Here is a 26201-nt window from a genome sequence, read left to right on the forward strand (position 1 = left end):
AATGAAAGAGTACTAAAGAATAACAATTTCCTCGCTAGGCTAGACTCAAGAGATAGACCTGATGGTCGGTTTGGGCTTGAAGTTGAGCTTCAATATATTCTATTGATATGAAGACAAAGCCCTTCCCGAACATGCCACTACTTGTGAATAGGTTTAATCCCAACTCAGACCCTAACCTTTTCATAAATTATTAATTAATGGAATAAATTAGTAAATTAAATAAATAGAAATCTATGGATAATAATTTACATAATTTTGTAAAATATATAAATGAATAATTTAATTTAATAAAATAAATAAAATATCCAAGCTACGTAGAACAAACCCCACCCATTGACAGCCTTTAAATGTTGGACACAGAGCGATAAAAAAAAGAGGGAAATAATTAAATAATCTAGTAAATTAAATCAACAAAATCTTTTAACTTTTTAAAATAAGTATATAAATAATTAGGCAAGAAAATAAGAGAGAATAATTAGCTCTTCATTAATGGCATCATTGTAAATAGTTACAAGTTAACAATAAATATGGAAGAGAGAGAAATAACTTATAAGTTCAATGAATTATTAATTACTTGAATAGTTTAATATATTAAATAAATAGGAATCTATGGATAACAATTTACTTAATTTTGTACAAAAATTAATGATTTATTTGTTTTAGTAAAATAAATTAATAAAATTTCATTTATTATTAGGATGGGACAGGTACAACCTATCACACAACTAACCAAACATATTGATTGCCCTAAAAATAGGCTCCGGGATGAGAGAAAAATAACTTGTTAAGAAAAAAAATTCATTAATTAAGAATTTAGTAAATTATGTAAATAGAAATCTATGGTTCACTTGTATCAGGGTTTGTAATAGAAATTCATTAATGAAGAATAGGTTTGATTAAGCTTAGCTATATTTGACCTCTACCAGATGGTTTTCTCTATGTTGAGTTTGATTCATTTGCATCAGGGTTGGTTGGTTATAAAGGGAATAATCTAAAATTGTCCGCATCTTATTTCGTGTGAGTTGACACTATTATAGTTTTTGACTTTATAAATTAGGTCGGTTTGGATAGTATTTTATTGTTTAGATTTTCAGCACCGATTTTCTTTGATGACATAATTCTGGAATGTGATCGATGGCTTTGGTTGGATTTTTTAAATAAACTGGATTATTTCTTCCTATGCTTTTGTTTTATCAGTTACAGAATGATCGTTTTGGCACTTATAAGTCTAAGTGAGTGGATTTAGCTTATTTAGGAGATATAAAGGGTATAAGAGAAAATGGTGCCTTTAGGGGGTAATGAGTTCGGTATTTGTTGGTTGGCTTTCGTTAGAGCTTTATTCTAACAGGCTCTATTGGGGGACTTGTTATAAAATGCTGAGGGTGATCGCTGTTTGTAGTTTGGCCCTAATAATTTAATGTGTTATTCGTTAGGGTTTTCGAAGACTTTTCGGGCTATGAAATTGTTAGTGCTTTGAAATTTTTGGCAATGAAATATCAAAACATCTTTTTTGATCGTTAGAAGCTTAAGTTAGTTGGTTTCGCACAAGGACGTTTACATCACTAGAGTGGATTAGCTTAAATCGGATCCTATAGATTCTGTTTGGCACTTATAAGTCTAAGTGAGTGGACTTAGCTTATTTAGGAGATATAAAGGGTACAAGAGAAAATGGTGCCTTTAGGGTGTAATGAGCTCGGTACTTGTTGATTGTTGTGATTTATGTCAAGTTATATATCTATGCTTTTTTAACATTGTTTAAATGGGTTTGTTTGGATTGGTCATTGTCTATTTGCATTGTTTTGATTTTAAAAGGTAAGGTTTCAGTTTTTGATGGAGCGGAGTTGATTTTCCAATTTCTCTAAATATGTTGGTTTTGTATAACTTATATTTGGGAGATTATGTAAAGTGTGGTATAAGTTATAATGGGTTTGTTTAATTAACAATAGTGTGATTAGAGTTGTAATAAGTTATATTCTTGTTGGTTAAATTGATTAAGACAAGTTTCTTTTTTGTTTTTGTTTTAGATTGTTTAGACGGGGGACTGTTTGGAATGATCAACATTTATTTGTTTTGTTTACATACGATTTGGTCTATTTTTATTTTAGAGAGGAGTTGACTTGACTACCTACTTTATTTGGGTACGCCTGGTTCGTTTTTGTCAGTTTTGATTTGATTGATTTTTTATTGGTTCGCCAAGGTTTGGTTAGTTTTGGATATTCATTTATTATTTGGAATTGGTTGAATCAAATAAATAAAAAAATTATGGATAATTATTATATTTATTAAAATAAAGAAATTATTAATTTGGTTTAGTAAAATAAATAAATAAAAGTTCATTTATTATTGGGACTCCTACACCTCACCAAACATATTGATTGCCCTAAATATAAGCTCCAAGGAGAAAATTTTGATTAATTTATTAATTAAAGAATTCAGTAAATTAAGTGAATTTATATGGATAATAATTTACTTAGATTTGTAAATAGAAAAATCAATAATTAACTTTAATAAAATAAATAAATATTGGTGCAAGACTAGTCCCAGCAACAAATAAAATAATGAAACAAAATTTCAGTTATTATTGGGACAAGACATGTGCTACCTATCTCACACCAAAACTAATTCCATTTTATAAAGGGAGAGAGAATGAAAAATAATTTTTTCATAATTTAAAATAAGGTAGAATAGTTGGCGGTTTATTAATGGCATCATTGTAAATAGTGTTCAACAACAAATATGAAAGAGAGATTACTAGAAAATGAGAGAGAAACAAAGAATAAAAATTTCCTAACCACACTTTGGGCTTTAAATGAAGGTCGGGCTTAGGCTCAAGATGTAGGCCTGATGGTCGACCCAGGCTTAGACTTAGGTTTGAATCTATTTTGTTGATATAAAAACAAAGCCCAATCCAAACCTAGTTGTCCCGTGAACAGGTTTAATCCCAACTAAGGCCTAACCTATTGATGGCCCTAAAATAATAGCCTTCGTGAGAGATTGTGAAATAACTTATTAGTTAAATTAATTATTAATTACTTGAATAATTTAGTAAATTAAATAAAAAGAAATCTATGGATAATAATTTACTTAATCTTATAAAATAAATACATCAATAATTTATTTAATAAAAGAAATAAAAATTTATTTATTATTGACTACCGGTTCAAATCAAATAATTAAAATTTTGTGTAAAAATTTAGTAAAATATATAAATAAAATTTCATTTATTATTCGGACAGGACAGGTACAAGCTATCCCACACTAGACACAACTCATTGATAGCCCTAAAATTTAGGCTCTAGGGAGAGAGAAAAATAAATCGTTAGTAAAAAAAATTATTCATTATTTGAAGAATTCATTAAACTAAATCAATATAATTTAATTAATTTAAGAAAGTAAAAAATAAATAAATTTCCTATCTATTTATTTATTTTTGTATAACAAATAAATCATTAATTTTGTATAGATAGCCTATTGATAACCATAAAACTTAGGCCCTTTAGAGGGAGAAAAAATTTGTTACTAAATAAAATTAATTTATTTAATTATCTAGGCTTGATGGTTGGACCGGGCTTAGACTTGGGCTGGAATAAGTTATGTTGATATGAAGGCAAAGCCCGGCCCAAACGTGACCCGGCCAATGGAAAGGTTTAATCCCAACCGATACCTATTCTATTGATAGCCCCATATAATGTAAAATAACATGTATACATTATAGACAAAATGTGTAAGTTTAAATATATGCGGGCCGGGCCTGGCTTGAAGTATTAATCCCAAGCCCGACCCTAATATTTGTGGGACTGATGTGGGCCTGGGCCTGGGCTGGGCCTGAAAACAAAAACCCAGGCCCAAGCCTAGAATTTCTAGGCTGGGCCGGGCTGAAAATTTGACAACCCTAAATATCTAACTCGAGCAAGGGGAGAGAGAGAGAGAGAGAGAGAGAGAGAGAGAGAGAGAGAGAGAGAGAGATTATAATAGTAAATAAATTAGTAAATTCGATAAATATTTTTTAACTTAATAACATAAAAATGAGAAAGAAACAAAGATCATGGATAATAATTTACTTAGTAAATTCAATAAATATTTTCTAACTTAATATCATAAATATATAAATAATTAGGAGAGAAAATGAGAGAAAAAAAAAGAATTTCCTCATGGATAATAATTTAATTAATTTTATCAAATATGTAAATGAATAATTTAATTTAATAAAAGAGAAATAAATAAATAAAGTTTCATTTATTATTGGGACAGAATAGGTATAACCTATCCCACACTTGACCAAACATATTGATTGCCCTAAATATAAGTTTCGGGGAGAGAGAAAAATAATTTGTTAGGATAATAATTGATTAATTAATTAATTAAATAATTCAGTAAATTAAGTAAATAGAAATCTATGGATAATAATTTACTTAATTTTGTAAATTGATAAATCAATATTTGACATTAATAAAATAAATAAATAAATATTCACTTATTATTGGTGCAAGACTAGCCCAAGCAATCCAGAAACAAACCCAAACCATTGACAATCGTAAATATTGGTCATGAATTAAATAAATAATAATTTATGGAGAATAATTTATTTCCTATTCGCAATCCGAGCTATGATGGTCGGGCACGAGCTCAAAATCTAGGCCTGATGGTTGGTCCGGGCTTAGACTTGGAGTATTAAGCCCAAGCCCGACCCTAAAATTTGTGGGACTGATGTGGGCTCGGGCTCGAGCCGGGCCTGAACACAAAACCCAGGTCCAAGCCTAGAATTTCCGGGCTGGGCTAGGCTAAAAATTTGACAACCCTAAATATCTAACTCGAGCAAGGGGAGAGAGAGAGAGAGAGAGAGAGATCCAAGCTACCCCACCCGTTGAAAACCCTAAATATTGGACATGAAGTGGTAAGAAAGAGAAGGAGATAATTAAATAATCTAGTAAATTAAATGAACAAAATCTATTAACTTATTAAAATAAGTATATAATTAGGCAACAAAATAAGAGAGAATAGTTAGTTGTTTATTATTAATGGTATCATTGTAAATAGTTACATTTTTATTAAAAAGAGATTACTAGAAAGTGAGAGAGAAAGAAAGAATGAAAATTTCCTTTTCGCAATTCGAGCTTTATATGATGGTCGGGCATAGGCTCAAAATCTAGGCCTGATGGTTGGTTCGAGCTTAGACTTGGTAATGAATTAGTTCTATTGATATAAAGGCAAAGCCCGGCCTGAATGTGTCCCGACCAATAAAAAAGGTTTAATCCCAACCGATACCTATCCAATTGAGAGCTCTAAATATTAGGCTTGGGAGGGGAGGAGAGAGACAGAGACAGAGAGAAATTACTAGTTAGTAAATTAAATAAATACAAATCTATGAATAACAAGTTACTTAATTTTGTAAAATAAATATATCAGTAACTTAATATTCATTTATTATTGGGAATTGGTTGAATCAAATAAATAAAAATTTATGGATAATTATTATATTTATTAAAATAAAGAAATTATTAATTTGGTTTAGTAAAATAAATAAATAAAAGTTCATTTATTATTGGGACTCCTACACCTCACCAAACATATTGATTGCCCTAAATATAAGCTCCAGGGAGAGAGAAATTTTTGATTAATTTATTAATTAAAGAATTCAGTAAATTAAGTGAATTTATATGGATAATAATTTACTTAACTTTGTAAATAGACAAATCAATAATTAGCTTTAATAAAATAAATAAATATTTGTGCAAGACTAGTCCCAACAACAAATAAAATAATGAAACAAAATTTCAGTTATTATTGGGACAAGACATGTACAGCCTATCTGACACCAAAACTAATTCCATTTTATAAAGGGAGAGAGAAACAAAAATAACTTTTTCATAATTTAAATCATTAATTAGTTGAATAATTTAGTTAATAAAATCAAATAATTTAGTAAATTAAATAAATAAAATAAAACCAATATGCTCAAGATCTAGGCCCGATGGTCAACTCGGGCTCAAACTTGGGCTTCAATATGTTCTGCTAATATAAAGGCTAAGCCCAAACCGAGACCTAAGCTATTGATAGCACTAAATATTAGGCTTTAATAAAATAAATAAATATTTGTGCAAGACTAGTCCCAACAACAAATAAAATAATGAAACAAAATTTCAGTTATTATTGGGACAAGACATGTACAGCCTATCTGACACCAAAACTAATTCCATTTTATAAAGGGAGAGAGAAACAAAAATAACTTTTTCATAATTTAAATCATTAATTAGTTGAATAATTTAGTTAATAAAATCAAATAATTTAGTAAATTAAATAAATAAAATAAAACCAATATGCTCAAGATCTAGGCCCGATGGTCAACTCGGGCTCAAAATTGGGCTTCAATATGTTCTGCTAATATAAAGGCTAAGCCCAAACCGAGACCTAAGCTATTGATAGCACTAAATATTAGGCTTGGCAAGAGAAAGTGAAATACCTTATTAATTATTTGTAAATGAAATAAATAGAAATCTATGGATAATAATTTATTTATTTTCTAAAATAAATAAATCAATAATTTTGTATCGATAACTTGTTGATAACCCTAAAACTTGGGCTCTTTAGAGGGAGAAAAAATTTTGTTACTAAATAAAAATAAATTATTGAATAAAATAAATAAAATATATAGATAACAACTTAATAAATTTAGTAAAATAATAAATAAATAAGTATCCAAGCTATCTAAATCCAAAGCCGACCCATTGACAACCCTCAATATTGGACTTAGTGAGGGATAGAGAGGGAAATAATAAGTTAATAAAATTAAATAGTTTAGTAAATTAAATAAATAAAACTTTTAATTTACTAAATTAAATATATAAATAAATTCTCAAGAAAATGAGAGAGTAATAAAGAATATTAATTTCTTGGTTGGGTTGAACTCAAGATCTAGGTCTGATGGTTGGGTTGAGCTCAAACTTAGGCTTGAAAATATTCTATTGATATAAAGACAAAGCCCAACTACCCACCCCGTAAATAGGATTAACATGTTAATAAATTATTGACTTTGAATAAATTAGTAAATTAATTGTCAAATAAATAAATGAATAATTTAATTTAATAAAATAAATAAATAACCAAGCTACCTCACTAATTGAAAACCCTAAGCGATAAGAAAGTTAGTTGTTTGTTAATCTTATAAAATAAATGCATCAATAATTTATTTAATAAAAGAAATAAATATTCATTTAATATTGACCACCGGTTCGAATAAAATAATTAAAATTTTATGTGTAATAATTTAGTAAAATAAATAAATAAAATTTCATTTATTATTCGGACAAGACAAGTACAAGCTATCCCACACAAGACCCAACTCGTTGATAGCCCTAAAATTTAGGCTCTAGGGAGAGAAAAATAAATTGTTAGTAAAATAAATTATTAATTAATTGAAGAATTCATTAAACTAAATTAATTGAAAAAAAGTAAAAAAATAAATAAATTTCCTATCTATCTAAAACCAAACCCAACTTGTTGGCAACCCTAAATATTGGACTCAGGGAGGGAGCGAGAGGGAAATAATTTGTTAAAAAATTACATAATTTGCTATCCCACACCTGACTAAACATATTGGTTGCCCTAAATATAGGCTATGGGAGACAATAATTTGTTAGGAAATTAATTAATTAATTAATCAAAAAATTCAGTAAATTAAGTAATTAGAAATCTATGGATAATACTTTTGTCAAGCAAGAGGCCGTGAACATGGGGGTCACTTATTATTGGTGCAAGATTGGTCCAAGAATTCCAAAAGCAAACCCGAACCATTGACAACCATGTATATATTGGTCACGGGTTGAATTAAATAAATAAATAAATAATTTATTTATTATTGGGACAAGACATGTATAGCCTACCGACACCAAAATTAATCCATTGATAGCCTTAAAGAGAGAGAGAGAGAGAGAGAAATAATTTGTTAATAAATTAAATCATTAGTTTAGTTAAGTAAAAAAATAAAATCTATGGATGATAATTTACTTAGGCAAGAAAATAAGACAGAATAGTTAGCGGTTGGGTCGGGCTTAGACTTGGGCTTGAATAAGTTCTGTTTATATAAAGGCAAAGCCCGACCCAAACGTGACCTGACCAATGGAAAGGTTTAATCCCAACCGATACCTATTTTTTTTCATAATTTAAATCATTAATTAGTTGAATAATTTAGTTAAGTAAATAAATAATAATTTACTAAATTTTGGTAAAATAAATAAATATCCAAGCTGTCTAGATCTAAACCCAACACAATGACAACCCTAAATATCTAACTCGAGCAGGGAGAGGGAGAGAGAGAGAAATTGTTAATAAAAGTAATAATTTAGCAAAATTCAATAAATATTGTCAAATAAGTAAATGAATAATTTAATTTAATAAAAGAGAGAAATAATTAATTTGGTTTAGTAAAATAAATAAATAAAGTTTCATTTATTATTGGGACATAATAAGTATAGCCTATCCCACACTTGACCAAACATATTGATTGCCCTAAATATAAGTTCCGGGGAGAGAGAAAAATAAATTGTTAGGATAATAATTGATTAATTGATTAATTAATTAATTAAAGAATTCAGTAAATTAAGTAACTAGAAGTCTATGGATCCCGAACCATTGACAACCGTTAATATAGGTCATAGCTAGAATTAAATAAAAAATAATTTATGGAGAGTAATTTATTTAATCTATTAAAACAAATAAGTGACATGTACAGCCTATTTGACACCAAAACTAAAGAAAAATAATTTGTTCATAATGTAAATCATTAATTAGCTATATAATTTAGTTAAGTAAATACATAAAATTTATGGATAAAAATTTACTAAATTTTGGTAAGCTATCTAGATCTAAACCCAACCCATTGACAACCCTATATCTAACTCGAAGAGAGAGAGAGAGAGAGAGAAATAATTTTTTAAGAAAAGAATTAAATTTCCTATTCGCAATCCGAGCATTATATGATGGTCGGGTATGAGCTCAAAATCTAGGCCTGATGGTTGGCCCGGGCTTTGACTTGGGCTTGAATTAGTTGTATTGATATAAAGGCAAAGCCTAGCCCGTATGTGGCCTGACCAATGAAAAGGTTTAATCCCAACCATTACTTATCCAATTGATAGCTATAAATATTAGATTGGGGGGGGGGGGAGAGAGAGAGAGAATGAGAGTAATTATGGTCAGAAACCACTTCTGCTAGTTACATATAGTAGCAAAATTGGAAAGTAATTACTTAAAAAAAAAGTGATAAGCTCTAGAATAGAGGCAAAAATAACAAGCTAACTCACCTAGAGAGAGAGATTGCACGATTGAGGGAGGTAAGGCCAATGGTTCCCTTGTATGATGGGTAACTAGTTACATGTTTATTAAAAAGAGATTACTAGAAAATGAGAGAGAAACAAAGAATACAAATTTCCTTTTCGCAATTCGTAATTACAATTCATTTATTGATATAAAGGGAAGGCATGGCCTGAACGTGGCCTAACCAATAAAAAAGGTTTAATCCCAACTGATACCTATCCAATTGAGAGCTCTAAATATTAGGCTCGAGGGGGGGGGGGGGGAGAGAAAGAGAGAGAATGTAAATAATGAGAGAGAATAAAGAATTTCCTCATGGATAATAATTTAATTAATTTTGTCAAATAAATAAGAAAACCCTAAATATTAGACACGAAGCGGTAAAAAAGAGAGAAAAATTAATTTGGTTTACTAAAATAAATAAATAAGTAAATTTATCGATTGCCCTAAATATAAGTTCCAGGAAGTGAGAAAATTAATTTGTTAGGATAATAATTGATTAATTAATTAATTAAAGAATTCAGTAAATTAAGTAAATAGAAATCTATGATAGATAAATCAATCAATATTCACTTATTATTGGTGCAAGACTAGTCCAAGCAATCTAGAATCAAACACGAACCATTGACAACCGTAAATATTGGTCAAACTTAAATAATAATTTATGGAGAGTAATTTATTTAATATATTAAAACAAATAAATAAAGAAATAAAATTTCAGTTATGACATGTACAACCTATCTGACACCAAAACTAATCCATTTTATAAAGAGAGAGAGAAAGAGAAATAATTTGTTCATAATTTAAATCATTAATTAGTTGCATAATTTAGTTATTAAGTAAATAAATAAAATCTATAGTTTACTAACTATCTAGATCTAAACCCAACCCATTGACAACCCTAAATATCTAACTCGGAGAGGGAGAGGGAGAGAGAGAGAAATAATTTGTCAATAAAAGTAATAATTTAGTAAATTCAATAAATATTTTTAACTTAATAACATAAATATATAAATAATTAGGAAAGAAAATGAGATAGAAAAAAAGAATTTCCTCATGAGTGGTTGGGATACCTGTGTAAGCAAAGACCTCAACTATAAACTGATCATCCCCCCTTATTATTACCATTTACCTGATGAATTCTAGGATGAGAATACATTGAGGTCAAGGAAGGGGAGAATATGAAAATTTTCATGCCCCAGCATTCACTTCCATTCAATATGTAAACCAGCTCCTTGACCACCAAATTTAACCCTTACTTTGAGCTTGGTCTCAAATCTGTCACTGCACTTCATTGAGTGTTCAACAACATTTTGTCCCTTTGAACCTCATCCGTCACCAAAATTTTATTTCCTTTCCCCTTTTTTTTGGGTGTGAGTGCATTTTATGCTCCATCTCACACGGGGTATTTGCTTCTTTCTTCTTTTTCTTTTCTCTATTTTTTTTTTTGTGTGTGAGTGCATTTTATGCTCCATCTCACATGGGTATTTGCTTCTTTCTTCTTTTTCTTTTTTTTTTTTTTGTGTGAGTGCATTTTATGCTCCATCTCACACTGGTCACAAGCTTGAGGCAAATAACAATACTCATATTCCACGTTGCTAGTTTTACTATTCATCTCGGAATAGTGGAGTTGGGACTGACTCATGTCATAAACTGCAAGTTTTTCCAGTTCATGCCAGCGGAGTCATTTGGACTTTGTCCCTTTCTTTTTCTCTTTTTCAACTATTGAACATCATGCATTAGCAATTCAGATGTGAACAAGCTTGAATGATTATCAATTATTCAATCAAGTGCATTGTACACATGAATATAGTTAGGGCTGGTCATGGTGAAAGTCATATTCAGCTTCCTTAACCTCATGAATTGTGATAAGTTTGGATCATTCACAAGAATAAAGTCTCACACTTACAAAGATTTCTCTCACTCAATGTATTCCCTCTTGGAATTCACCTAATAAATAGCAATAAATTGGAGGGGATTTTCAGTTTATTCGGCCTATCAATGCATGTATATATGTGTCAGGATAAAGGTTGAGTGTGGACTTGGGTCGAAAGAGCAAACACGATTAGGAGGAGAAGGAACAGAAGAATGGGATAAGATGGGCAATAGCTATTAAAAACTCCAAATACCAGGAACTCCTATACATTAACTGTACAAAAAAAAAAAAAAAAAAAAAAAAAAAAAAAAAAAAAACAGAGAAAGTATTTCAAAAAATGGAAGAAACACAGGTAAGGTGGACAAGGGCACTACAAAACTACCCCCACAGATTATATGCAGAAGGAACACTTTGAAGCAGTAGTCTTTGAACTCATTTAACGCCATATGAGGAGCTTAGAGAACAAAAGATTTTTTTTTCAAGAGTAAATTTCATTAAAAAAGAAAGTAGGGGTTTACAATTAAAAGGTGATAAAACATCATCCGAAAGCAAAAACAATACTCCCACAACAGCAAACAACAAAAGATAAAAAAAAATTACAGCACAAATCCAAGGTCAACACACAAAACCAAACTAAAACCATATTCCAAGAACTAAACAAAGCAACACTAGCCCTGATCAAGATGAAAAAATCTCCAACCAAAACCCTCTTGAGCACTTCAAACAATAGCATTTGCCTCCTGTAAAATCCAGCAAATCAAACTTCCACAACTCCTCCCATCAATCGCACTTAATCCTCCATGTCTGAAATCCTGACCCTCTCCCTCATCCCATGCCTCTCCACTTTCCTCTTGAGTGTTGCTCTTTCACTTCGCCTTTTCTTTTTCTCAAACTCTTTCAAAAGCCCTTCTAGCAAAAGCCTCACCACCCAAAAAGAATAGGCCTACAAATTTACCAACTTCAATGTCCCTCTCCACTAGTTTCCTTAAGTCCACTCAACTCTTTCTTTTTCCATTATCTAAGTTCAAAACTTCATTACTTATCAAAAGCTTTACCCACACCCCCCTTCCCTTTCACCTCAAGGACTCCAATCTTCTTCAACTCCTCAACTTCAGAACTGTCATGAATGTTAATTTGATCACCAGAGTTAATATCAATAAGAACCTTATGATTCGTAGCTCTAGAACCAACCTTCCTTGAAAAAACTCTCTTAAATTTATTGTTGGGTCCAGTCTCAACAAGTCCTTCTTTTAACCATGAAAAAACCTTAGTAATATGCACCAAATAAGATTTATTTAATCAGTTAATCCTCTTGGATCCGTTCCCAAATTGGCACCAATCCTTCCAGATAACACTTCCTCAACTAGAAAACATTGTTGTTCCTTTGAAGAACAACATTGCCCTCTACATCAAGACATATGATCCCTTGATTGCATGTGCTATCATTCCTTACCTGCTTCAATGAAGCCTCTACCACTGATACTAGAGGATATTCCTAAGTACTTCTTGTTATTAAAAACACTTTGCTTTTCTCTCTTGCCAAATGAATACTTCTGGTATAGAACACAATATATCACTTTGCCTTTTTTGGAGATCCCAAGAATTTACCAGCTATTTAAATCTTCCAAAGACCAGTTTTGGATAACAATAATTTCAGACTTTTTAAAGTTAATTAGAGAAAATGATTTATTAGTATAAAGTAAACTTTGTGCAAGGAGGAGGAAGAGGGCCTTCCAATTACTGATCAGAAAAGGAGGCATGTTCTAGCATTCAAAGTATGGAAACTGGAAAGTGCTTACTACTAAGTGATTTCAATTAACTCAATGAAACATTCAGCCTGGTTTCTGGTTTTGGTTTTTGGGATTCAAGCACCAAGTGGGATGAAATAAAATTGAGTTATAAAACATCTTTTAGTTCTAACTGCCAAATATTACTAAATGGGATTTCAAGTTTTGATGAACCACTTGTTTCAAATATCTCATATCCACTTTAAGATAGTACACTACCATATTAAGTTTTCAAGCTGCTGAGAAAGTCAAAGGTAGGTTATAGTGATTATGAATACACATACGAAATAAAGAAAAGGGGAATCTATTAACCCAATTTTAACATCTGCTGAGAAAGTCAATTGAAAGTTCATCCATCTCAATAAGATCTTCTCAGGTGGTTGATTCACCAGCTCCTCCACATCCTAACGATTTACGAACAAAATACAACATATGAACTAAAAAGTAGCAAATAACATTTCATAAAAAATCACAAATAAGCAGAAAACTTCTATAAAAAGGCTATTTCACCTTACTATCATCAACTAACTCCACCAATTGAGGTGTTTTCCTCAAATTGAGGTCTGCCCATAGTTGTATCTAAGGTTAAAACATCAAAGTAATTGTTTCAATTATAGAAAATATTACTTACATAATTTTCAGTTTATATCATCACCATGTGCTCAAAAGTCAAAATAGAAAAATGGCTTTCAAACAATTACAGTCCAGAATCAAGACTTAACACTCTAAAGTCTAAAGAAAGCTCAAACTTCATTCATATAATGGTGATGTTTAGATGACAACCAGAGCATACCTTAATGATTTGAGATATCAACCGAAGCACTAGATGACAGAGAAAATAAAAAGCACAGAGAATATTAACATTCGTACTGGCCAGAAACTGCTAGCACTTAGGAGCACCCTACCAACTTCCATAACTTAGTAGAGGGAAAAAATAAATTTAATCAAAATCAACATGATGCAACAAAAATCCACCTCAAAATATACATTTGTTCATAGATTGCAATATGACAACGTAATTATAGAGGAAGAAAATAACAAAAATCCAACCAAAGTCATCAGAAGGACCAAATAAATAAAAAAGAATGTGCAGTGCAACAACACAAAACATGTAACTTAACATTGTACTTACTGAGCATATGGTATCGACTACTGTACAAGCAAGGGCAGAATAATGAAATATACATAGATAGCAAACTCCAATCTTGTTTGAAGCTTACAGGCTTTCTATCATGCACTTTTTAGGTAATCTTCAGGGTTCATATGAAAAGAACCTAATAGAATATTAGGTTAATAAGTTTTACTTCTTTGTACTTTGGCATGGAACAGAATATTCAGAAAACTATCAAAAAACTAGTGACAGGACCAAATATTCTTGAAAATAGAAAAGAACTAATGACTAAAACGGCATGCATACTTACCCTTCAATGAAGTCCTGCATGCTAATATTAACTACTGTACATCCAATGGCCTTAGCAGAATCGAGGCATAGTGTAAGATTTTCATTCCTTTCCCAAGGGACTACCACATTGATAATTTTACTACATCAAAGAATATGCCTTCAGATTACAAAGCCCCAAAACCAAGAAAGAAAACCATCTCCAAATTCAAATTAAGGCAAAGGGTTTAACAGGGAAATCACCATAGAAGAATGCCATCTTTTACAATCTCGAAGAGATCATTAGTGGAAGGATCTAGCAAATGATCTTTCTATGATATGTGTAAAGGTGTATTATGTGTAACTCTATTTTATGTTGGCCAATAGATGCTTTGATTCCGAGACAGAGCGAGTAATGGGCATATAATCGTATTAGTATGTAATGCAGCAACTGTCACCAATTATCGCCCATAAATGATAGAATGTAATATAAAGTGGTGGTCTTTAGGATGTTTGGGATGTAGGACTGAATTGAAGGAAAATATTTCTGTTATGGGGGAGGGGGAGGGCTATATAGTGCGGTCAGAAGAGGTAAAATGCCCCATTTCTTTCACTGTTCAAAGTAACATGATAAGCAATTTTTTTTTTTTTTGATCAGCAACAGAAAAATTGAAATATTAATTTAGAATAGAAAGATGCAACTAGAGGTTGTAAAAAAAAACAACAAACCCAAAAAGCTAGCCCAAATTTTCACATGAGCCCAAAACATTGGTTGTCTCTGAATTCCTTGTTTAGCTAGGCCATCTGCCATGCTGTTTGCAGATCTTCTAATCCATCTTATTTGGATAAGCATATCTCTAGAAAGCTATTTGAAGTGCCTGAATTCATTCCTTAGCTGCCAAATTACCCCTTCCTCAGTTTTATCAGCAACATGCCTAGTTCAGATTTTCCGCACTACTGCGGCTAACCCTACTTCCTGCAGGCGTTGGTTGCAAATTGCTGGAGGGAGACGATGATAGACTATCATTTTGGTCCATCATCTCCCCATCTCCGTTGGTCACGTGCCTACTTAAAAGGGCGCGTGGCTTTCTAAGGTCTGAGTCCACCCGATTTAAAAAAGTCAGCCCATTCACTTGCCTAGACCCATTAGATCCTGATGGGCCTTGGCCCAACACTCTATCCCTTTGCCAGTCACGTGTTTACTTAAAACAACATGTGACTGGTTGACTAGCCTCAGTTCATTGGACCAGACTGAACCAGCTCACAGGATTGGCTTGAACCCTGAAACCTTGCCGACCTTTGTTCATTTTGTTTTGAAATTTGAACTGGAACAAGCCCGTCTCCATTTAATTCCCCTGTCACCGACTAAGCATAGGACCTGCCATCCCTCAGCCCACCTTGCCATGCAGACTTTCCCCAAGTGTTTAAATCATCCTCTTTTTTCTCTTTTTTTCTTGGGAACCTCAGTTGCCTTAACTTCTCTTGTAGAGACTACACTGCCTTGCAAACCACACAACCAAGCCTGTTTTGTCTCTTCATCTTCCTCTCTTCTTCCCTCCTTTCATAGCTGGGCTTCAATGCAGGTAGCAAGCCAAATATAAATAACACAGTTAAAAATAATTCTAAATAGAATCCTTTGAAACACTGCTTAACCCAGAAATTCAAACAATAGATAAAACGAGAAAGAAAGATCACAATATGGGACACAATGAAATTATCTTGACAGAGTTCTGTGAAACCTGAATTGAACAAAAAGGTACACTGGAAGGTCTTCTAAATAGTTACTGTGAACACTAAACCCGATGCCACTGATAAGCATTATACATCTATAACTATACTTATATGAAATTAAGCCAGAACAGAAGCATAGACTTCGGAATAGAAGGAAGAAAAAAGAAGAAAGCAAAAAGGTAAATAGGCCTACCGATTAGCCAATCAAAAGAACTAGAGATTTTCTTTCGAGGCAGAGAGTAAGCAAGTTGAAATCAAACTAAGCAAGTTCTCCAAACCAAAAAAAAATGAGGGTAACCTAACTAAAATCAAAAGTGAAGCCGTTCAAATCTCCATTCAAAGACAAAAAATGGAAACTACAAAAAACCAGAACCAATGGAACAGATCAATGCATTTTTCGTTGTATAAGAAATTAGAAAGAAAATAGATCAATGGAAGATCTTAAGAAGAGCGAGCACTATCGAGCCAATAACCTTACCCGGCGAGATTGTGAAACAAGGCTCTCTTAAGAACTAGATCTGTCTAAACCTGTTGTTCAGTGCCGCAGAAAGACTGTGATGAAGAAACCAGATCTTGAAGAAGACCCAAAGAGAAAGAACTAATAACTTCATTCGGCGATCATCAGTGAAACAGGGATATGTCAAGAACTGGAATTGTGAATAAGGCCTTACCGTTCTGTGCCCTAGGATAATATCTCTATTGGCGAGTCCTTCTCACTTCAGTGCCGTTGGGAAAAGAACAACGAGACACTCTTAACGGTCATAATTCACAATTTAGGGTAGGGAAGAGATCCCCTGTTTTGAAGGTAAATCGATTCCCTCTTTCGTTCACAGGTTCACTTTGATTTTTCATATTACAGGGAAGTAACATTCAATAAAACCGCTCAAAAAATTTTCAATAAAACCGTTGGTTTCTACTTTCTAGTTTCTACTTCAGTGTCTTGGCACCGATTGGACTTCTTGTATCTTCTAGCTTTGGGCTGTGCTTGGATTTAACAATAAAATAAGAACTTGACCCAAGCCCACTTTACCTTTAATCACTTATCCACTGATGCATATATATGTATGTACTTCGTGTAGAAGAAATATTGTTAGTTTATATTTAATTATTTTTGTGGTAAGGCACAAAATATTTGTTTAAGTCCCAAAATCTTCTTCGGGCAGAGATTCAAGCTCATCCCAACTATATGAGTAAACTGCGTGGTTCTATTTCATCATTTTTAAAATCATATCATTGTTAAATTATTGGTGCTTAAATTACTTTTTGGGTAAATTACAAAGACCTCCCTATATTATAGGTCTATGAAAAAGACCCCCCTGTACTTTATTTTGCGACAAAGACCCCTTGTACTATGACCATGAGACAAAGACCTCCTTCCATTAGCTTTCCATTGAAATCCGTCGTTGGACTTGGGATAGACACAAGATCTCAATAAATCAATGGATAATAATTAAGTAAATAGAAATAGAAATCTATGGATAATTTTTGGGTATAGGTGATTTCTCATCACCTTTTCTATACCTTGTTCTTCTTCTTTGAATAAATTTTATATTTTATTTAGGATTCTCGATTAGTACCAAGTACTTTGGGTCTAGTGCCACTTTGGTCCCCGAACTTTAAAATGTGCCAATCCTATTGTTAACAGATCGTCAACTATGTGTATCACGTGATGGCATGTGTGTATTAAATATTTTGAAAATGATAAAATTACCCTTCAAAACGCTGTTCATCATCTTCTTCTACAGAAATAAGTATCCTGCTCATTATGAAAGGGTTGGAATTGAGTGGCTCTAATGGAGATGAGAAAATGTTAGGTGCATTTCCTGAGCATGTGGGGATGGTGGATATGATTGAATGAGTTAGATTTATCGATGGTTGTTGGAGTGGTGGGAGAAGGAGGAAAACTAGTTCTAATGGTTGATAAAGAAAACTGAATGACACTCGAAGGGCATTTGTGTCCTTTTGCATGCCACTTAACAGCTGACCAATGACAGGTACTCGGTTGGCACATTTCGAAAGTTTGAATACTAAATTGTCGCATTTTAAAGTTCAAGGACCAAAGTGGCACTAGGCCCAAAGTACAGGGTACTAATCGGGAATTTTCCCTTTTATTCATCTTCAAAAAACAACTTTAGGAATTCCATTGATTGTGGTTTGTTTAGTATTAGAAAAAATCAGCCTTTGATCCTCGTGTTCTTTAAAACTCCAAGGCAAGCTTCTTTTTACTACCACATAAAAGGAGTTGTGGGTTCTATCCATATATAGAAAGAAGTATAAGTTTCTTTGTTGTTGTTAGTCATATTCGTGTCTTTATGCAAGGGTAAGCAACTAAGCCATTAATAAAAGCTTACAAATTAGTTTTGAATAAAACTTAGGAGTTAGGAATCAAGTATCTCTCGTTCTCCTATTTTTCTGTATATATATATATATATATATATAGAAATATAAATGGAGTTCTTGGGGGAAGATAAAATCCACCAGTAATATTCTAAGCCATAATTCATAAGTAGCATCAAATTTGTTTTATTTTTCATCCATTTCTTCTAAAAGAGCCAGGTTGATGAAGGTCAAGCAATTGAAAAGTTAACAATCCTAAGACCAATGTTTAATTCCCTAGGAAGACAACCCCACCAACCCAAGCACATTGAATCTTTGATTTAGGGGAAACCTTCCCTAAATGAATTATGCACCACATATAAGAACCCCATGGTAACAACTTCCACAAAAGCCTACAAATCCAATGAGGCAATGCATGGAAGCCTAATTGGTGAGAGAGATACTTGGCAGGTGGAGAGGCACCTTGCAATAACAAGAGCCTACAAGAAGCTTATCTCCTTTAGGCACATCATCCTTGTTTTCCATTAAAGAAGATTAGGATGAACAGATTGGCTCGTATATGGAGACAAGGGACCCAAAGTTGTTGATTGGGACTTTGAATATTTACCATATAGCAAATACTAAAATATTAGTACCCATAATTTGATGGCTCCTACATAAGAGGGCTTACAGCAAAAGCTTGCATGAGTCTTTAGACCATTCCGTCCATGGATCATTTTTTTAGAGAGTTCAAACAGAACTATTGACCACCATCGAAATATTTTTCTTTAAAATCATACATTCTGGATTAAAATTATGAAAGATTTATTTTGTGTTGCCAATAAAAAAAAAGAAAAAAAAACTCACTGAATGCCGCCCTGTGTGAATATTTTGTTCGTTATTTTGTTTTTGTGGTTTTTTCCTTACGATCTATGGTTATAGAAATCAAAGAAATAGACATTGACATATTCATACATACCTCAAGCAAGGGTACACTCTATCAATGCGCCTGCTTGTTTCACCTGGCGCTCATTGCCTGATCAAGCAAAACCAAAAAAATAATCACAAAACAAATCACGAAAAGAGATCAAAGAAGCACTGAAGCTCAAGATATTTTACTCACAGAGATCCATGATGTGATTCCTAACAAATTGCACATTCCCACAACGATATCTACCACATTCAAACTACAGATTTAGATTACTAGTACCCAAGAAAATGAAACAATAACACCAAAAGAGGAAGAAATAGAAAGTAGAAACTAGGGTTTAGTAGGAAAGATAAAAAGATAGAGTAAGGATTTATAATGTACCCCAGGCTTAAGAGCGACGCCCTTCTTTGTCTCAAAGCTCTTCAGTTTCTTTGTAGAAGTCTCGTCCCACTCTTCAGTTTCCCTTGATGGCTTCAGTGCTACACAAAAGCAAAACTAATTTTCTCCAAGTAATGTCTTTGGATCTCCTTCTGACTTCTTTAACAATCCATACCGTACATCTACTCTCTACTTTCAAATTTCTAGACTCAAAATTTAAAAGATGTTTATGTAGAAACACCCTAACTCCAGGCTTGCTTGAGTGAAACTCCAAGAGATTTCATGTGGCATAACTTCCACGGGCAAGGGATTGCGCTATCCACTAAGACACAAAACAGAAACCTCACTAATACATATTCGGTTTCGATGGAATTTGCAAGATCCAAGAGAGCCTACCCCGATTCAGCTGGGTGGAAGTTGCTGCTACAAGCCTAAGGTCGCGGTTACAAGAGATATGGAGTATTGCAGAATCACGTAGTGGTGGTTATCGGTTCAAATAGCACTTAGACATTGTCGGTGCAAAGAGATAAGAGATCGGAAGAGTTGATGGTCGCTGTTACAATCTCTAAGTTGCCATTAAGACTTGAGAGTCATCTCAACAAGACTCACTAAACTACTAAGGAGAGAAAAAGAAGCTTCTAGGGTTTTAATATATCTTCTCCTCTCATGACTTTTAGGTTTCACCAATATCAGGTGGTGGAGAGGGCTCTTCCCTGCGACATAGATGAGCATTCTAAGATCTACAGTATGAAGCTATGGACGACCAATGAGGTCTGTGCTAAATCGAAGTTATGGTACTTCGTGAAGTCAAGAAGAGCGGGCAAGTGTTAATAATTAATGAGATGTTTGAAAAGCAACGGACAAGTTTTGGCAATTAGATTTTTGCGAAGAAACCCAACCAAAATCAAAGAAATAAGATTTGGTTGCCACATCAAATACAAACAGATTATCCACCGTTTAGGAATATGTCATTTTTAAAACCTTAGGATAGGGGTGGCAATTTTCCCGTCCCCGACGGGTACTCGGGGATGGGTTACCTTGGCAGGGTTCGGGTCAGGGTTGGGATGAGGCTACCCTGAATTCCCGATTGGGGACGGGACGGGGAATGCAATCCCCGCCCCAACCCATCTCTAATTAATATTTATATATAATCATATATGATATATATAATATATTATAAATCTAAATATTTATATAATATTATTTGTTTTTAAAATATTAATTATTAAAACTTGAAAAATAGTAAAAGTGTAAAACACTAAACTAAAACCCACGACAGAGAGAAGAGAGAAGTCGAGAACTCTCAACTTTGCATCTAGAACAACTAAACCCGTGAACCCTAGCTTCATGCTTGCCCTCGTCTTTGACTCTTCGTCACTGATTCGCTGACCGCCGTCATTGTCGCCCCCCGTCACTGCAGAAGACTCAAATCCCTAGCTTCGTGCCTTCTCGAGTATAGAGAATAGATAAAGAAGAGTTCCAGTCGTCAGTCCTTCTAACTTTCGCCTATCGTCGCTAACTGTCGTCGTCGTGACGTCGTCACCCATCGAACTCTCTCTCCTCGCCGATCTTAACTATCCCAATGGTCCTCTCTCTCTCTCTCTCTCTCTCTTTCTCTCTCTCAATCTCAATCTCTTTGTCTCAACCTCTCACTCCGTCGGGGATTTGGGTCTCCGACGAGGAATTCATCCCCATCAGGGTCGGGGATGGAGTGGAGATTCCTTTCCCTGCCGGGGATCAGGGATGGGGATAGAGGGTAATTTGGGGGTCGTGATCGAGGATGGGGAGTGAAATCCCCGCCTCAAACCCGCCCCGTTGCCATTCATACCTTAGGCTACGTTTGATTTGTGGGAAGATTTTGACGAAATGGGAAAGGTTAGAAAGGGATGGAAAAAAAAGAAAAAATGAGTAGATATTTTTTATGTTCCAGACTTCCAATTTTTATTAAAAAGGAAAGATAGTGGGAGAATCAATTCTAATAACATTTATTAATTAATTAACTAGCGAGGACCCGTGCAATGCATGGAATTTGTTAAGGAAAGCTAAACAATAAAACACATAAGAGTATACAATTGTTTTATATTTCTAACTTTTTAAAATAATGATTAATTATTTATATTTATAACTTTTAATAACATTTTAAAATACAAAATTAGAAATAATTTATTTCAGCTAAGCTTGTTCATTGAACTGATTTAACCAACCAACACCCGAATTGCCCAGATACTAATATTTTAGATTGAAATTGGGATCGGTTTTGTTGTGGCCATTTGTAAATTGACCAAAATCGAATGACCCAATCATAGATATATATTAATATTTTTTTAAATATAATTTTTTAATATGGAAAAGAGGTGAAATTCCCATATTTATTAGTTTCAAATATGTTATATTATAAGTTTATTTTTTAATAATGTTAATGTAATTTTTAAAATTTAAAATTAAGTTTTCAATATAATTTTTTAATCCAATTGAGCAAACCAAAAATTAACCCAAATCAATACAACCCAATTTAGTTGGTTTTCACTAATGGTCAGTAGATTTCGGGTAACCAAATCCCCAACCTGACCATGTCGATTTGGTTGACCAAGTAGCCTACAACTGAATTAAACCAGGTTATGATCAGCACTCCTAATTTCATCTGAATTAATATTTTAATCTCTAATAAATAAAATTAGTTTAATCAAAAATAATTATTAAAAATTTATAGCAAAAATGCATAATATTTGAAAATATATTGGTAATGAAAATAAAATAGATAACTAATAAAAATAAAATAATTACAAAAATACTAAAAATACTGAAAATATATTAAGTTGGTCATAAATATTGTAATCTCAAAAATACAATAAATACAATAAGTATAATATATTAAATTTAATAGTTAAATAACAATAGTTTAATATCTAGTAATTAGGAGTGGATTTATACATAATTATTGACAATATATTTTTAAAAACTATAAATAATTGCTGAAAATACAAAAATTATTAATTTTAGTATATTAAATATATAATAAATATAGATTAAGATCTTAATATCATTATTAATGAATATTATTTTTTGAAAGTTATTTTTCTAGAATTATTAATTTATATAAATGAAATTGGTTATTTGAAATATTATTTAGTTATTTAAATAATATTCTTATTTAAATTTTGTATTTTTAATTATTAATTAAATTTAATAATCTATAAAATTACAATTTATTCTATTATTATATAATTTCATTATTAACTTTGTAAACACTTTAAATTATTATTAATTATAATATTATGTTATGATTTTTATTTTAATTTTTTTAATTTATTACATAATGTCGTTATTTTAACTATTTAAAATATAGTTATGTTAAAATTTTCATTCTTTAAAAAAATTAAATTGTATATAAAATATTTAAAAATACTCATTATTTGATATTTAAGTTATTTAGTTATTGAAATATTTAAATAATATTTTATTATTTTAATGTTAAATTTCTGTTATTTGAATAATATGGAAAATCATAATTTATATTGTTAGTGCATAAGTTTTTATTTAAATAACAGAAATTTAACATTAAAATAATAAAATATTATTTAAATGTTTCAATAGCTAAATATCTTAAATATCAAATAAAGAGTATTTTTAAATATTTTATATACTATTTAAATATGTAAATAACTAAATATTTTAAAGAAAAAAAACTATAACCTAACTATATTTTAAATAGTTAAGATAACGAAATTATGTAATAAATTTAAAAATTAAAATAAAAAATCATAACATAATATTATAATTAATAATAATTTAAATTTTTTACAAAATTATTAATGAAATTATGTAATAATAGAATAAATTATAGTTTTATAGATTATTAAATTAAATTAATAATTAAAATTACAAAATTTAAATAAGGATATTATTTAAATAACTAGATAATATTTTAAATAACCAATTTCACTTGTATCAATTAATAATTCTAGAAAAATAACTTTGAAAAAATAATATTCATTAATAATGATTTTAAGATCTTAATCTATAATTATTGTACTAAAATTAATATTTTTTTGTATTTTCATCAATTAGTTATAGTTTTTATAAATATATTGTCAATAATTATGTATAAATCTATATTTGTTTTGTTATTTAACAAATTTTTTTAATAATTACTGGATATTAAACTACTGTTATTTAACATTTTAAATTTAATATATTATACTTATTATATTTATTGTATTTTTTAGATTACAATATTCATGAATAACTTAATATATTTTTAGTATTTTTATTATTTTTGTAATTTTTATTTTTATTAGTTATCTATTTTATTTTCATTATCAATCTATTTTCAATTATTATGCATTTTCACTATAAATTTTTAATTATTAATGTTGATTAAACTACTTTTATTTATTAGAGATTAAAATATTAATTTAGATGAAATTATGAGTGTTAATCACAACCTGGTTTAGTTCGATTGTAGGCTATTTGGCCAACCAAATTGATATGGTTAGGTTGGGGAGTTGGTTACCCGAAATCTACTGACTAGTAGTGAAAACCAACTAAATCGAGTTGTATTGGTTTGGGTTAATTTTCAGTTTGCTCAATTGGTTTAAAAGATTATATTGAAAACTTAATTTTAAATTTTAAAAATTATATTAACATTATTAAAAAATAAATTTATAATATAACATATTTGAGACTAATAAATATGGGAATTTCACCCCTTTTCCATATTAAAAATTATATTTAAAATATAAAAATATTAATATATATTTGTGATTAGGTCATTCGATTTTGGTCATTTTACAAATGGCCATAATGAAACTGATCCCAATTTCAACCGAAAATATTAGAAACTAAGCAATTCGGGTCGAGTTGGTTGGGCTGGTTGGTTAAATCAGTTCAATGAACAAGCTTAGCTGAAATAAATTATTGCTATTTTTGCATTTTAGAATGTTATAAAAAGTATTATAAAATATAAATAATTAATCATTATTTAAAAAATTAGAAATATAAAACAATTGTATACTCTCTTATGTGTTTTATGTGTTTTAGAAATATAAAATCCTGCACATCGCATGGGTCCCCGTTAGTTCTCTTGTAAATTAGAGATAAGCATGGTTTTTAAAAATGAACCAGTGACCGGTTCCTGATTTTTCCGATCTGACCGTTCGATCTAGTCTGGTTTTGAAAATAGTGGAGATAAGTTAGGAGATAAATAGGAATTGGAGATGATTTAGCAAAAAGTGGGGAGGTAATTTAGGATAAATTTTAGGAGAATAGATTGTTTGGGAAGGAGAGCATCTCATTAGTTCTTTAAAAAAATGACATGGAATAAAAAAATAAAAATTTCAAAAAAAAAGGAGAAAATTTCTTGACCACTTTGTTTTAATATATATAATCTATATATATATATATATATAGATTAATCAGTAATATTTTAATAAAATAATTTTATAATTAAATAATACTGATAAATATATAATTAATTACTAAGGGTAGAATATAAAAACCTCCCATGAACTGTCACTTCAACAAAAACCTCCTTGAACTTTTAAAAAACCCAATACATACCTCCCTTTTGTATATGATTTCACATAAGATATGATAGTTTTTTGGATATAATTTTTCCGATACCATATCTTTTCCATATCATAGTCAAACCCTTTACTAAAATAATACTAAGGCTATGTTTGGTTTGAAGAAAAAAGTAGGGAGAGGAAGAGAAAGGCATAGGTTAGTGTAAAAGAAACTTGAACCTAAATCACCATTTGTCGTCCTCTTTCTTCTCTTTCAATCTCCCACCCCTGAAACTCCAAGTCAAGAAGAGAAGCAATATTCAACAAACCATAGACTTTCATGAGAGCACAAGAAGAAATTATAGATCATTTAAAGGTTACTTTGTAAGGCATGAGACCTGAATCAATCACACAGTTGAAGGTAGTAACCGCTTACGCAATCTAACAATTGAGTTTTTCATAAAGGGACCTGAGATGGGTATCTAGCTCATTTCTGGAACCCTAGAAGACAAGATCACCTATTGAAGGTGGACTTGAAATACAAAAACATACAGGAGGTCAGGCTTGCCATGACTCATAAGAAAAGAGGTTGTGAGTGAGTTTTGGTTTTGTAACCGTTTCTAAAAGCTAATTACTCAGTTTAATGAGAATGAACAGATTCTTATCAATTATCAGAACATAAAGAGGCGAAGTACAAGATTTCTATGAAGTGAATAGATCAATGAGGTATTTTTTCACTTTGACTATTTGCATCACATCAATTCTTTTCTTCTCTTCAAACATGAGATGGAATCATGGAAGCACAAGTAGAACTCATGCCGCCACTAGTTCAAATCAGTGCCTCACAATGTCTTACAGCACATCCCAACCAGAACATCTTCTAATGATTCCTTATCATTTCTTGTACTATCATCAAGAGATGTTCTCAATACATGGCACCCAATGAAATTTTTGGGGGTCAGCCCAGCACGGCCCATAGCCCAGTATCGGGCCA

General features: G+C 31.3%; 1 long non-coding RNA gene across 1 annotated transcript; it reads right to left on the reverse strand.

Annotated features, from left to right (window-relative positions):
- Positions 1–15773: 15773 nt before the first annotated feature.
- On the reverse strand, positions 15774–16888 carry LOC148860838 (uncharacterized). The gene is made up of 3 exons (XR_016095093.1): positions 16750–16888; positions 16557–16650; positions 15774–15914 (listed from the first exon to the last, which is right to left on the reverse strand). It is a non-coding gene; the product is annotated as an uncharacterized LOC148860838 (long non-coding RNA).
- Between the last annotated feature and the right edge of the window lie 9313 nt (positions 16889–26201).

Source organism: Nelumbo lutea, chromosome 4, assembly GCF_056320005.1.
Source record: "Nelumbo lutea isolate HS-2025 chromosome 4, American lotus-T2T, whole genome shotgun sequence".
Classification (NCBI taxonomy): domain Eukaryota; kingdom Viridiplantae; phylum Streptophyta; class Magnoliopsida; order Proteales; family Nelumbonaceae; genus Nelumbo; species Nelumbo lutea.